The 16,136-nt window shown below is 36.2% G+C and overlaps 1 long non-coding RNA gene across 1 annotated transcript in view; it reads left to right on the top strand.

Moving 5' to 3' along the window:
• The window catches only part of LOC114230635 (uncharacterized), a 155,560-nt gene extending 143,902 nt beyond the window's left edge, over positions 1-11,658 (top strand). The window contains exons 3-4 of the long non-coding RNA XR_003616577.2: positions 10,719-10,774; positions 11,592-11,658. This is a non-coding gene — a long non-coding RNA (uncharacterized LOC114230635). The remainder of the gene's footprint in view (positions 1-10,718; positions 10,775-11,591) is intronic.
• Positions 11,659-16,136: the final 4,478 nt, after the last annotated feature.

Raw genomic sequence — 16,136 nt, 5'->3', positions numbered from 1 at the left:
AACAGCAAACCATAATTCTGTACAGTTGGCTCTCCATATCTGTGGATTCAACCAATCACAGATGGAAAACATTCGAAATAAGTGTTGCATTGTTACTGACATGTACTAGGTAGTTAGGTCTACTTTGTTGTGTATGTTGAACATATAAGGACTTTTTTCTTGTTATTAGTCCCTAAACAATATAGTATAACAACTATTTATGTAGCATTTACATTGTAGTAGGCATTATAAATAATCTAGAGTTGACTTAAGGTATACAGAAGGATATGTGTAGGTTATAAGCAAATATTATGCCCATCATCCTAAGTAATAAAGAGGGAATATGCTAATTGACCCCCATGCCATCGAAAATATGGTGGCACCCACAGCAAATAAGGAGGGAATATACTAATTGACTGCCCCACCCTCAAAGATGCCCACAGCCAATAAGGAGGGAATATGCTAATTGACTACCATGCCCTCAAAGATGGTGGTACCCACAGCCACAAGATGGTGGCACCCAGGCCCCTTAGCACCGCCAGGGAGGCAGGCCCCCTCCTGTGCATGAATTTTCATGCACGGGGCCTCTAGTATTATATAAGGGACTTGTTATCCACAGATTTGGTATCTGTGGGGGTCTTGAAACAAATCCCCCATGGATACCAAGGCATACTGGCAACTATATCATATGCCTTTGACTGCCATAGAATTAGGTGATCCCCATATCTAAGTCTAAAACTTGTGCATTTTAAAATATAAAATAATATTTATAATTGGAAAAATATAAATGAATCGGTAAACACTTTTTCCCCTTTTGATTGTAATTCAACTTATTAAAATATTACAAAACGAAATTTCCAAAAAAACATGCAACATGTCAAATGTATAATACCTTAACATTGTGTGAGATCCAGATGTGTTTAAGACATGGAGAACTAATTAGAGGTAATATTTATCTCCAGTTATAGACACTAGTATTGGGCAGACTTGGAAGGTTCAGTTTAGCTAAGCATCCAAGTGCTTGGCTGCTGATCCCAAACCTTATCTGACCTATCTGAACCTCTCAAGTCTTGAAAACTGGGCTGGACATCTTGAGAACAACCTCATCTGGGGTATTTAAGTCTGTTTGATTCCAGCTGGAACCTGAAACTGCAGAGAGAGGCAAAAATAAAGAATAATTGGGGGTAAATGCTGAACTGCTTCAAATCTCAGAAAGAGGCTTTGGTTAAATTTGGAGCAAAGGTTAGGGATTATGAGCAGCTTCTATTTTATCTGGCTTCTTTCATCCATCCTTAAAAATTAAAAAAAAATTTTAATCTTCCAAATGAAAGGTCACTAATATTTTTTTTCTAGTTTTGGTTGGGCAATAATATAGTGAAACATGATTTAAAACAGTGAAACTGTGGTGGTTTTTGCATGTCCCAAGTAAGAATTTGACAGCACACAACTGCTTCAGAATGGCAGAGTGGGTATCACTAATCATTGACACATACCTGGGTTTGGTTTGGGGCATCAAACCAAATGGAATCTTTAAATCAAGTTGTAGAAACACCATAAAATATAGTCCACTGTAAGCACAGAGAGTAAACAACAAAAGATTCTCTATTGTGCTGTTCTTTATCAAGTCTGTGAACATGCATTCATAACACATTTTTTGGTTTGCTTTTTCTTTCATTTTTACAGTTTTATTTCACTTTAAATTACAATCACAATTGAGGGATTTTTGAACATACAAATGCATAGATAAATCATAGTTGAGGGATTTTGAACATACAAATGCATATATATAGAGCACTCATATTTGTTAATTGTCTACCATGTGCTAACTGTATGTACATGATCTCACAAAATTTTAAGGAGTAAATGTATTAACCTAATTTTACAGAGACTGAAGTTCAGAGAGGGCTGTTTAATTGCTTCAACTCGCACAGCTTAAGTGATGCTTAATTTTGTGTGTCAACTTGGCTGGGCCATGGTGCCCAGATATTTGACCAAAGATTATTCTGGATGTGTCTGTGAGGGTGTTTTGGGTGAGATTTACATTGAAATCCATGGATTTTAAGTAAAGCAGATTGCCTTCCTTCATGTGGGTGCCTCATCCAATCAATCCGAGGTCTGAACAAAATACTGAGCCTCCCCAGGCCGAGGGAATTCCACCAGGCGCCTTCCTTTGGACTTCACCTGCCACGTGGGCTCCTCTTGGTTTGACAAGCAGACTGACTGCGGACTCTAATTGTAACTCTCTCCTGAGTCTCTAGCCTGTAGGCCTTCCCTGTCAGATTTTGTACGCACTGAGCGAACACAATCATGTGAGCCCGCCCCTTAAAATAAATCTCTTTCTGTGTATAGACACACATCCTATGGGCACTCTTTCGCTGGAGCAATAGCTAGCAAGTGGGGAGGCCGAGGTTTAGACCTGGTTCTGGTAACTTTCAGAGCATTATGCCAAATCTCATTTTTATAAACACTTCTTTTTCTCCTTACTGAATTTGTAATTTCGATTTGTACCTATATGGTCACATTTACATTTAAATAAACACAGGTACACTTATATTCTTGTCAATACTTAGTTGTTGAGTGTCTGCTATGTGGTCTTGTTTATATGTGTGTAAGTTATGAAATTTTGACTTTAGCTACGGAACTGCTTAATCAAACAGAATGATGAATTTTGTCCTAAACGTGTAATTAATCATAGATGCCCTTTACCATACTTAACTATTGCACAATAGTAATATTTTGCCACTGTGATATTATTACTGGCTAAATTTATCCTTAAAATCTGGGATTTATGCCTAAGTCCTAGTAATTGAAAAATTTTCCCTAAATTTCCCAACATTTTTACGTCATGGAAGATATTTTTTAAAATTTACTGTTAAAATAATCATAATTCTATCTGATTCTTCAGTTCTCACTCATAACTATGAAGCTGAAACATCTAAAACAAAAAAAATATAGAAAATTCAGACATGAAGCAATAGCAAAATACTATGGAAAATTATTTTAAAGGCCTTCTAAAAATTGCCTAAATAAGAAGAATTTCTAGTAATATTACCTGTAGCTATTAACCTCTCTATCTTGTTAGCTAGTTTTGTAGCTGTTCGTTTGCCAATCTCTGTATCTCTCTGTAGATCATGGCCCTCATTGTTATATCAGTTTTAGCTTAGATTTGTACTTGGCAGTACAATTTACGTGAGACATAGTGGTCAGAACTAGGGTATATGAACATAACAAAAGACTTTAGGTGTGTGTGTGTATGTGTGTGTGTAAGGGAGTGGTACTGTACATTTAGCATTTGTTCCTCATCATCTTTTATATGCCAGCAACTACCTTATGTATTTTATGTTTATCACCTTAATTACCTAGTCACAATATTGTGAGAGAAGTTACCATCCATATTTCATAGATGAGAAACTGTACTGGTAGGTTCAGAGAGGTTTGTATAACATCCACTATTTAGCACATGGCATAGGAGAATACAAACCTGTATCTGTCTACTTCTAAAATGCAATTTTCCAATTTTACTGGATGCCATTGAAGAATGTGCCTCTAAAACCCCTTCTTGGCCTTTGGATTAAATGGAACCTTCTACTTTCAAATATGTCCTTTCCATTTTCGCTATTAGTACTGGTTCAAACCTTCAACCTTGTTTATCTCTGTCATATGTAGAAACTGAGGGACTTTTGAATGAAAATAGTGTTCACCTCATTAAAAAAAAAAATCCTTATATTAGCCCTTGGCTTTCATGAACTTTTCCTCTTCTTCTCCCTCTATTTCTCTCTCTCTCTCCCCATCCCCCTCTCCCTTACTCCCTCCCACTTGTTGCTAGATTCTTTCCACAGGCATTTAATATGCTCAGATCTTCTCCATCTATTTACAAATAATTCTCATCTCACACCACTCTCTTCACCCCCTCCCCCACCAACACCACCTACTGGCAGCTACTTCCAATTTCTCTGTCCTTTTGTTAACAAATTTTTAGGGAAACATTGCCTTACTCATATTTTCACATTCTCCATTGATATGTCCCCTGCTAAGATCATCAATAAGGTTGTCAATAGAACTTTTTTCATTCCTTGTCTTTTCTGAACTTCCAGCAGCACTTTGCATTGTCCATATAATCTCCTTCCTGAAAACTTTCCTGTGTGTAAGAAACTTAAGTTCCTGATTTTCCTTTTATTTTTCTGCACACATTGTCTCAGCCACTCATTTCTTCCTTTGTTCAAATCCTAGGATTCCTCAAGGACCTCTCTAGGTCCTTTATGCATTTTCCACTCTCTTGTGAGGTGATTTCATCTCTGGTGTTCACTTCAATTTACATTTGTACACTTATAATGGGGTGATTATGTAATATTTACAAAAAGTGGCAATCCAAACCCAGATAAGTATTCTAACAAATAATTAAAACTAGAAATCAAAAAGACAATCCCATTCACTATCACTTATTGCTATTACAACCTGTAATAGCAAATTGTATCATCTCTTTTAGGGAGCAAAGTTCAATTAGAACTATGCCACTAGTTATGTTATTAGGTCTCCTATATTTTTACTTAGTTTTTGTCCACTTCATCCAATAGGGGTTGCAAGAGGTGAATTAGAGTTGACTTTTACTAGTGTTTTCATATATGTATTTATCTTTGTATTCACTATGAATGTTGAGTGAGGTTATTTTGTGGTTACCTGTTCATACCTGCTTTAGACTATATGCATTATGAATTGTATCATTTCTGTAATAAGATGCCTTTTTTGTCTTGTTTAATATATTATTGCTTCAATTTAATCTTAAATCAATATTAAAATAGCTTTCTCGGTATATTACTTTTCTATTGCTGCATAACAATTAGCATTAGCTTAATGGTTTAAGACACTACCATTTATTAGCTCACAGTTCCATATGTCAAAAATCTGGAATAGCCAGGGTGGCGTGGCTCAGTGGTTGAGCATCAACTTATGAACCAGGAGGTCACGGTTCCATTCCTGATCAGGGCACATGCTCGGGTTGCGGGCTCGATCCCCAGTGTGGAGTGTGCAGGAGGCAGCTGATCAATGATTCTCTCTCAACATTGAGGTTTCTATCTCTCTCCCTCTCCCTTCCTCTCTGAAATCAATAAAAATATATTTTTTAAAAATCTGGAACAGTGTTACCGGGTTCTCAAGGATGAAAATCTAAGTGGAGGACTTAGTTCTTGTCTGGAGACTGGAGGAAAATCTGCTTCCAAGTTTATTCTTGTTGACCCGATTGGGTTCCTTGGGTTTATAAGACTTAGGCTCTTATTGCCTTTCTGGCTCTCAGCTCGGGGCTGCTCACAGCTTGTAGCGGCTGCCAAGTGCCCTCTTCCTTTTCAAGCCAGAAAAGGTGCGTTGAATCCTTCCAGTGCCTCAGATCTCTGACTTGTTCTTCTACCAACTGAGAAAACTCTCTGCTTTAAAGGGCTGATGTCATTAGATTAGGCCCACCGAAATAATGTCCCTATTTAAGTGCAACTGTGTCAGATGCCATAATTTAACCATGGGAGTAAAATCCATCCTATTCACAGTCTGGGGGATTGTGCAGGGCACACACATCTGGGAATAGGAAATCTTGCATTCATATTTTTAATCTATGACTATTCTTATTTACCTTTCAGAATCAACTTTGAAAATGTTATATAAATGACAATTATTAGGGTTTTACTTTGTGATATAAAATGAGAGTTTTTTTTTCTTTAAAATATGAGTTTAGCCCATATTGATTTATTGATTTTTAGACATGTGGTCTTAATTTTTTCAGCATAATTTAGGTTCTACTTTCTATTTTTCTTGTTCTCAGAAAAAAATCCTCACTATTTCATCTGTAGGTGTACTTTTACACATTGATTGATGTGTGTTTCTTCTTCTAGTAATTTATAAACTTTGTCGTTGACTTCTTCATGTAACCTTAATTACCATTGTCACTTTATAGTTTGATAACTTATAGCTTTTACCTATTATGTGTAACTTTACCTGATACTTTTCATCCTCTGTTTCTTTTTAACAGCAGCTACTTACTCATTTGGATAAAAAATTACCAGATTTCCAATGGTTATTTAACACAAAGGCAATGATTCTAGCTGAGAGCCCAGAAATTTGATCTTATTATCAATAATATTCACCTTTGTATGCTAGTTGTAAAAAAGATATATTATGTTAAGAGACATAATATATCATTTTAAGGCATATCAGCAGGATATAACTTTGTAAATATTAAGGTCAAAAGGAACATAAGTCTATAATTTGTTGGAATTGTCTCTAAGAGAGATTTCCCATCCATGTTCCCATATATCCCATGTCTGATTTCCTTTCAGGGAACAGTTTCAGGAAATCAGGACTAAGAGCCATCTTTTTAAATAATAATTTTTTACTGACAAAAAATATAGCTCGCAATCAGAATTTTACCCTTAAAAATGATCTTCGATGATCTCTAATTATTATTTAATATTAATAATAACATAATTAGCATTTGTTTATCTTTTATAGATGAAGAAACTGTGGCCCAGATAGGTTAAGTGACCTATCTCAGTGACTCAGCTGGATTAAAGCACAGTTATTTCTTCAAGAAAGTATGTAGCCTTTCTTATAGAAAAAGCCCTAAAATATTCCAGCATCAGAAATATTATTTGGATCACTTAGACTGTGAACTATAAACTTACATGAATCGGTTGCCTCCCGTATGTGCCTGACCAGAATCGAACTTGAAACCTTCTGGTGTACATATGAGAGGAGGCTCCAACCAACTGAACGACTTGGTGAGGGCTGAGCTATAAACTTTAATCTGTGACCTGATTACTATGTTCCCGTTTAGCGGCAGAGCTTTCTAAGATATCTGTTTGGGTGTGCTCACTGTATGGCTTTGTGTTTAATAGCCAGTGGCAGCTTTTCTTGTGTGGCTCTTATGAGCTTAGACATCTCAGTAATTCTCTATGCCTGTGCTTGACACAAAACCCCTATATTCAGTTCTTGTTTTAGGTTTCCCTTCGTTAACATGGGACTGCTCTTCGTATGGGGTTTCCTCTTTAAAAAAGCTCCCCATCTTTTTATCTCCTAGGTGATAACACAAACGAGGTGCCAGGTGTGTTCCTCTCATGTTCTATTGTTGTTCTAACCTACATGTTACTATCATCTCAAACAGAATTACTTTATTTGCCTTGCCACAGTAATCAACTAGTTTTCGAGATTTCAACAACTTTCCCTGATTTCATCCTATTTCTAAGAAAGAAGTGTTCTTTTGCAATGATTTCCTTTCATGCCTAATCAGTTTCTTGATAGTCTGCGTTAGCTTCATGACAGCACAGGCAAACAGTTCAGATGATAGCTTTTCTTCTCTTTTCCTCTCTTTCCTTTATCTGTAAGATGCAACAGCATCATGGATGTGTGGTTGAACATGTGCAGGAAGTAAGAGTGACACAGAAGTAGGTCATTGTTGTTACTCATTTTTATTATGGTAAAATGTCATTGCATGTTTTGGTTTTCCGTGTTTCAGGCCCTGTTTCCTAAAATGGGCCTGTGAATTTGGAAAGCCAGAATGAGCATGGGCTTTGGGAATGGCTTGTAACTTCGTCATGCACCAGCTGTGTGGGCTTGAGCAAGCCACTTCCCCAATTGACATCACAATTTCTTCATTTATAAAAAGGTTGATAATAAGCTTTTGTTTTATGGTTGTAATTATTACAGGATTTAATGTATGTGTGATATAATATAATGAAAGGGTTGAGACAAAAGCCTAGCACATTGCAGGGCTTAGCAAGTATTAATTTCTTTTTTTCTTCTTCATCTCTACTGCTGCCTTTAACTTCAGGATTTATGACTCCTGGTCCAATATGGCCCACCCACCTGAGAGCCTTCCAGTCCTCTCTTGTCGTCTTTTTCACACTTGCAGATGGAAGATATTAAAGTCAAATGATATGCTTTCAAATGAATGTGTCCATATTGTCCCCAATTAATTCCTTCTTTCATTCAATTATGATGACGTTTAGGATTAATTTAGTCATTGTGCTAAATCTACCACGGTGAAAGAATTCAGTAATGGACTCAATAGGACAGCTCTCTTGTGAGGTTAGGAGATGGTTAGGCAGTTTTGTTTCTGTAAGAAAAATGAGCAAGAAAATTTTGCATAATGCCTTTTGGAGCAGTCTTGTTCTTCATAATTGCCTGAGATATTTCAAGGTGCTTTGCTATAAATCTGAAGACTTAAAAACATTGTTTTACAGTCTGGCCCACTAAGAGTAATGACCTCTCCCCGTTCCTTGTTTTTCTGGGTGATTAAGGGTTTCCTGACTGGCCCCAGGCCATCTGCCCTGACTTTTTTCCCCCCTTAAGGATTTAGAACTAAATTGTCAAAAATAATCTCTTACTCTGAGAGATTTGTCTAGCCCCAGAAGATAGAATTTGCTGTGTGTGCTCAAAACCTTGCACGAAAAAATTTGCAAGTGATACTTCTTATTGATGGTATAAAGGAATCCCATCATCTATGCTTCTTTAACTAAATTGGGTGTAAATTATTTCAAGGAGGCCGAAGTTCTTCTCTGTGTCCCTGTGAGGATATTTTTACAAATACACAGCAGGTCCCTCCAACCACAGATTTTGAGCAGGTAGAAGAAAACAAGAAGAGAGCTATGGTCTGGGGCCAGTGCACACCTCTCCACAGGGGGTTTCCAGCATGTGGGTGATTTTTAACCAAGCTGACATAAATCAGACTGTGCAGAGCAACGAAATTCAGATCACTGTGCTGGGAGACGCCTGGATAGTGTTACGCTCCCTCATTAGGAGGGACTGGAGTTGAGCTGGGGAGTTGAAGTTTCAGCTGTATCAAAATAACAGTGTGGGAGCAAAGAAGAGGCTGGGACAAGAGGGTGTAGCCATAATAACCCAACCTCTACAGACAGGTTATGTGAAGTATCCGGAACCCTCATCCTTCGAGATCACTTACTGGTATTTGCAAACTGAGCTCAATAGAATCAAGAGAAATTTGGTCCATGATTGTCACGGTTTCAATCTTCTGGGCAAGACTGAGCCTCATTCTTTTTCAGCTGGAACATTCTGCCACAGTGGCCTACACTCCCCAGCCCTATTAAAACTCAGCGCATAATGTGTTGCTCTGCAAAGCAAACCATTGCAAAATGAAAAGGCAACCTACTGAATGGGAGAAAATATTTGCAAATCATATCTCTGATAAGGAGTTAATGTGTGATAAAAAGTTTGTTAATGTTCAGAAACCTTTTGAATTAAATTTTTTATAGCCATTAACATTTTATGAAAATTAGATACAATTTGAGTATTTCTCTTTTCTAGTAGTATGAAAGTAGGAATTCTGAAACTATTTGTTGTTACTGTAGGGTTAGGTAATTGAGTGAGTGTGTCGGTGGTGGGAGCCAGGGTTCTCACTGGGGAGGAGGAGAGACAACGATATGGAACAGGGATGGCAAAGAAGAAACTTGTGAAATTGGACTGCAATTGGTGGTAACAGAATGACCTCCTGGTTTCTAATATATATCTTTCTTAAAAATGTAAATGTCATGCATGACAAAGAAAGGCTGAGATACTTTTCTATATTAAAGGACACTAAAGAAATGTGATATCTAAATGCAATATATAATCTTAGACTGTATCATGGACAGAAGAAAAAATATTATAAGGAATTTTTTTAAATGGGCATATGGACTGTAGAATAAATAAAAGTAGATAAAAATATAGCATCAATTTTACACTTACAGTATTTGAGAACTGTACTTGGTTACATTAGCTGATATCTGTATTCTTAGGAAATGCATGCTGAAGTATAAGGAGGCAAATGTTCAGAGAGAAAATGGTAAAATAGATTTTGTAATATGTTAAAAAACTGGTAAAGGATATATCCTTTAATTTTTTAAACATTTTTGTAGGTTTGAAATTGTTTCAAAATAATGAGCCAAAGAAAAAGTCATGTATAACATTCTAAATTTATTCCCTGATATTTTGTTTGCCAAGTAAAATAAAATACATCCATGTATCATTATGTCCCTCTGTTATTCTCCTATGTTTTCCACCCTTTATCCTTTCTGCGATTTTATCAATACTTGAAAAGCACATCATGTGTTCTTACTTTTCAGAGCTTATCATCTGTTTCTTTTGGCTGCATTTTTCCAAATATTTGTTGATTTAATTTTATGTATACATAAAACTACATAAAACAAGAGTTTCTGAAGTTTAGTCTCTTATTTGATTCCAAACATGTTCTCATCACACATATTTTTTAAGAGATAGAGTGAGCTCGTGTCTTACAGAAAGTTAATAACATGGTTTTGGTTTGGGACACTGATTTCAGCCATTTTAGCGAAATCTGAGGGAAAAGCTGAGCTATGTGTTATTTTAATTTCTATTTCCCATCATTTTGTTTTCTTCTGTCCCAAATGGCTTACAGAGAGATAACTCATGTTTGAATCTTCATATGAAATGATAATGGCCGTTAATGATATATGTCAAGAAGAATCACATGCAAAAATATATTCTTAATAACTAGGGTAAAAATTGTATTATATTAAAATCTGCCCCAATCAGCTCAGTTGCTTAGAGCATCGTCTTGATACACCAAGGTTTCGGGCTCTATATCCAGTGGGGGCATGCAGGAGGCAGCTAATTGATGACTGTCTCATCATTGATGCTTCCATCTCTCTCTCCCTCTCCCTTTTCTTCTAAAAAATCAATTAAAAAACCCTATTTTAAAAAGCACATGTAAATATTCTTTATAGGTGCTTGGACTGAACTTTATAGACAAAATTCTGGCGCCCAAAGCAACCTAAACCAAGTAAGTGACCCTTTTTTAGTCTTCCAAATTCAAGTGACTTCTTTCATTTTTAAACTTTCTACATATTACATGTTCTCTGAGAATAGTTGTAAGATTTGACTTACTTTTAAGAAGAACTTTTAACTTTTTTCATTGTCTTAAAATTAATTATTGACAATGGACTAGTAAAATTTTTTCAATGTTGAGTGCTTTATGAAAAAGGAATAAACAAAATAATACAATGATAATACAAATGTTGAAAAGTATGTGTTGCCAGAAAATTACTGTGACTAGTTTTATGCCATATAATTTAAAACAGTAAAGGCATTCAAATAATTAGAATCTTTTGTATTGCATGGGCATTATTTTTCCTATTAACCTAGAAGTTGTCCATATTATATAAACAAAAAAACCACCTGGAACCAGTGGTTTCTTCAGTAAATTGTGTTTTGATTGTGTGGTGAAGTATATTGTTTGCTTTCTCTTGCAAGTTGTTAATGACTGAAAGCTTGGAGCGTAAAGAGGAAAAGAAAAAGTAATTTGAGCAGAACAAATTCATTTTAATGTATTGCCTTGCACTTTCTTCTCCTTGTCTCCCCATTTTTAAATTCTCATTTTCATGACTTTCCTGCCTTCCTTTCTACCTTCTTTTTGTCATTACTTAACTCTGGCCAGAACATCTGAACTGGTGTTTGGCAAAAATAGGTTCCTGAGAATGAGAATGGGGATGAGTAGGGAAGGAAACTAACATTTACTGAGTGCAGGACACTTATGTAGATTATTTCGTTTACTCCTCAATAGGAACTCTGTGAGGTTGGAATTCTTATCTCTATTACAGATGAGAAAGCCAAGGATAAAAAATTGTTAAGTGAATTGTTTAAATTTAATGGTACCAAAGAAGAGAGCCAAGATTCTCTCCAGAAATGATCTGACTACAGACAGCACACCGAGGCCTGCTTCTTTCCCAGCACCCTTGGAGTTGAATAAATCCTAGAACATTTCCTACTTTTAGTCCTTGACTTCTTCGCCGTCTCCCAGGGGTCGATGTCTAAATCCAAAATCAGGGAGCCAAAACAGAACATGTAAACTATGTGTGTGGTTGGGACAGGTTAGAACACTATTTTGAAGGCTATATTAAATGTTGATTTCACAAAAAGGGCTATTTATTGAATCGCTGCATGTAGTCACACCTTGGATTTTCTTTGGTGGTCTTCCTTCTGAGTAATGACAAAGTAAGACCCAGTTTATTTTATGAGAACTGAGAAAGTCACAGCACAGGGTGGTCTTAAGTTTCAGAAAAGTTTAGCTTTTGTTAACATAGATTTTTCCAATCCTTAAAGTCACACTTCCATGCATAAACAAAAGTTTTAAGAGTCATATGTTTTCAATGGGCAATGAACTCAGTAAGCACTCCTAGACATTTGCCTTTAACTGAATAGCTTAGACCTGTGATGAAACTCATCGTGTTTGAAAATCAGTTGCTCTCTGCCAACTTTTCCTTAGATTTAACTTTTATGGATTTTTTAAAGTTACCGATAGCTCTATTACTGAGTTCCACGCACTTGCTTTCTGATTAATTTTTCACTTCAAACACATGAAAATTGACTTTCTACATTCCAATATGTATTTCCCTAGGCATAACTGGCTGAAAGGAATTAAATTTAACTTATATATTTTTTTCTGGCTTGAATGATTCCCAAGGCTTTGCACAATATAAGCTCACACTATTATTTATAGCCAAAAATAAAAAAAGACATTTAAATGTAAATTTGCAGAGTCAGATAATGATTACAGCATACTTTATTAAATTTGATATATTAGGGTATATATAATTATTAACTTTCTAATATTTAGTAGTACTCTGTATGCTAGGTGCTTTCCTTATTTAATTCCCATTTGATGTTATAAAAAATAAAATAATAGATAAAATGACTTCCTTTTTACAAGAAAAAATATTACAGATTTCAACTTGAATTGATTTATGATTACTGCATTTAACATTTTTTTCAAGTAAGTTAACAACTATAAAATAATTGAAACTTTATTTGTAAATAATATTTTTCATGAGTATTGCCTAGTAATTTTGTATTATTATTTAACAAAATACTTTTGGTTAATCACTTTTCACATGATTACTTTCAATAAAATTTCTCATTTGAGATAAATAGCTCTGTCAGAGCCCAATATGAGGAGAGAATCCACACAGTGATTTGAATAAAGTTTAATGCAGCATGTTAGTAACTGTATTAGGAATTGGTGTTGTGTGGGATTGGCTAGTAAGAAGTGAATAGCAACTATAGAAGCGGTCACTATTCTGAAGGCTGAGACAGACAACCAATACAAATCCCTCATTTTCCCAAGGCTAAGATCCTGGTCTTGTTGGAGAGAACACAGCCGTGTCTCACTGGATGGCAGAGAAGTCTCTGTGATGCCACACTGGTGGAATGTGCTAGAATCTGCCCTCTAGCATTCTGGGAAAGCTTTTCACAGGGAGGCATCGCATCAGAAATGCTCTGCAGAGCCGCTGGAGCTGGGAGCTGCTGGCATTCTGCGCTGTGGGGTGCAAGGCCTAGAAGAGATGCCGATGCTGTAGGGGTGTGTCCAGGGGGAATATGGAAACCAGGAAACCAAGGCTCTTTTCCTCCTGCCATATCTTTTGAGAGCCCTCTACTGAGAGCACTTCGGTGACAGCTGGCAAACAAAAAAGATTTAAAGGGTCCAGTTCAATATCCACAGAGCAGGCAAAGAGGATACAGTTGGAACAGATGGGTAATAAATCAATAACCAGCACAGTATTAGATTTAAATTTTTTAAATATATTATACTTTATTATTATACATTATATTATCATCTTAATTATATTATACATATAATCTTAATTATATTATAATACATTATACTTTAATATTCATTGTAGCCATGTCATGTTTTTTGTTTTCTTGTTTTAACCAACCACACATAATCAAATTATTAGAAATTATTTCCCAAAAGCAAGTTTGCCTATAATTTCTCCATTAATTATTAAAGAGATAACTTGCTTTAACATTTTGGTGTACATCCTTCAGTATATTTTCTCTGATTAGTATCCTTATTTTCTATCAAAAACGGAGTCCTTCCCTAGCCGGCTTGGCTCAGTGGATAGAGCGTCGACCTGCGGAGTGAAGGGTCCCAGGTTCTATTCCGGCCAAAGGCACATGCCTGGGTTGTGGGCTGGATCGCCAGTAGGGGGTGTACAGGAGGCAGCCAATCAATGATTCTCTCTCATCATTGATGTTTCTATCTCTCTCTCCTTCTCCCTTCCTCTCTGAAATCAATAAAGAAATATATTAAACAACAACAACAAAAAACGGAGTCCTGCTATCCAAGTAATTTAACCACCTTTTCTGTCTAACCTTCTTGCAGATATTCTTCCATTTCACACAATACATTTCTGGGCCAGAGGACTCCATTGCATGAATATCCCATCTCCTAGGTTACCAGTGCTCATGATACCCTTGTTCCCTTTTCTGTTAGTCAACGATGTGATGACCGCCCCCCACCACCCCGCTCCTTGCATGTGCATGTTTACATGTGCGTCCAGTCAATTCCTAAGGATAAATCCTTAGAAGCTGAATTCTGGAGAATGTACACTCTGGGGGTCCTTCGATACCCGATGCCAAATTGCCCTGTAGCAATGTTGGGCCTGTTTATGCACTCTCTTAGTAGTGTCTGATTAGTATTCTGCAAGTTTCAAAATGTCAAATATTGTTTTGTTTTTTAAAAATATTTTTTTTATTTATTTCAGAAAGGAAGGGAGAGGGAGAGAGAGATAGAAACATCAATGATGAGAGAGAATCACTGATTGGCTGCTTCCTGCATGCTCCCTACTGGGGATCGAGCCCGCAACCCAGGCATGTGCTCTTGACCAGAATCAAACCTAGGACCCGCCCTGGCTGGTTTGGCTCAGGGGATAGAGCATCAGCCTGCAGACTGAAGGGTCCCAGGTTCGATTCCTGTCAAGGGCATGTACCTTGGTTGCGGGCACATCCCCAGTGGGGAGTGTGCAGGAGGCAGCTGATCGATGTTTCTCTCATATCGATGTTTCTAACTCTCTATCCCTCTCCCTTCATCTCTGTAAAAAAATCAATAAAATATATTAAAAAAAAAACAACAACAACAAAAAACCTAGGACCCTTCAGTCCGCAGGCCCATGCTCTATTCACTGAGCCAAACTGGCTAGGGCTCAAATATTGTTTTTGACACGAACATTATGACATATTACCATAGATCCATTTACATGAGCAAATTTTATTTTAAACAATTCTTAGAAATTAACATTTGATTAAGAGTACTGGTTTGGCTTCCAGTTAAATTGCTTTAGCTCCTGGCCCTGTTTCTTACCTCCATGACCTTGGGTAAGATGTTTCATCTCTACGTGTCCATTACCTCATCTGTAAAATAGGTCAAAGTGGTATCTGCCTCAGTTGGGTTGTTGAGAAGGCTTAAGGGAAGATAATGTGTATAAAGCACTTAGATCTGTGGCTGGCACAGGGTAAGGTCTCAACAAATAGCAAGTGTTTTCTTATTAAGATTTTACATTTATTGAACTGGGAGTTTAAATTTTTAAAATAATTAAAAAGGAATTTTATATCAGCATAACTTATTTTCCAGGTAAAATCCTTTGGGAGTGTGAGGTGTTTGGTAACTCATGAGGTCATAGGCTATTCTTTAGTTCATTCACATGTTTCTGATTGACAACAATTATGGATGTAAGTGGGGGCAGATTGTGGCTCCAGATGAGTTACAATTTTTTTGCTTTCTTAATTTCCATTCTCCTTAACCAGAATTCAGAATAAATATGCTATAAATAAATGCAACTTTTAGTTCAGTCATATTGCTACATCCTGTTAAAACACTTACTAAATGATCATAACCATTATATAGAAAATTTTCAAAAGTATGTTTTATAGAAAAGCTCCTCCTATTTTCAAGTAAGATAACTTCATTTTACTTAAAAACACACACATTTCTATGTTTTAGTATTTTTGCACCAATAATGATGATATTGGACTTTAGATTTCAGAATACATTGACTCAAATAGCCAATATAAGAAATGCTAAAACTGAATGACAGTATTGGCCAACCTCTTACCTTAAGACCAGTTTAACAGTGTCTAAAAGAAATACAAATATAACTACATAAAACCTGAAAAACATTTTAGTTATTTATTGTATATCTCCTGATGAGGTGGCAAAGAGGAAATTACGTTGTGTCACAGAGTGGAACTTTCTAAAAATTCCCTAATTACTTTAACCTAATCACTTATTCATTTCTCATAGGTGCTGATCACTTTCCCTCTTTATTTGTTTTAGTTCAATAGCTAAAACGCCACTTAGTATGTAC

Source organism: Eptesicus fuscus, chromosome 10, assembly GCF_027574615.1.
Source record: "Eptesicus fuscus isolate TK198812 chromosome 10, DD_ASM_mEF_20220401, whole genome shotgun sequence".
Classification (NCBI taxonomy): domain Eukaryota; kingdom Metazoa; phylum Chordata; class Mammalia; order Chiroptera; family Vespertilionidae; genus Eptesicus; species Eptesicus fuscus.
Note: the sequence above shows the minus strand (reverse complement) of the source record. Positions and strands in the feature narration are given on the sequence as shown.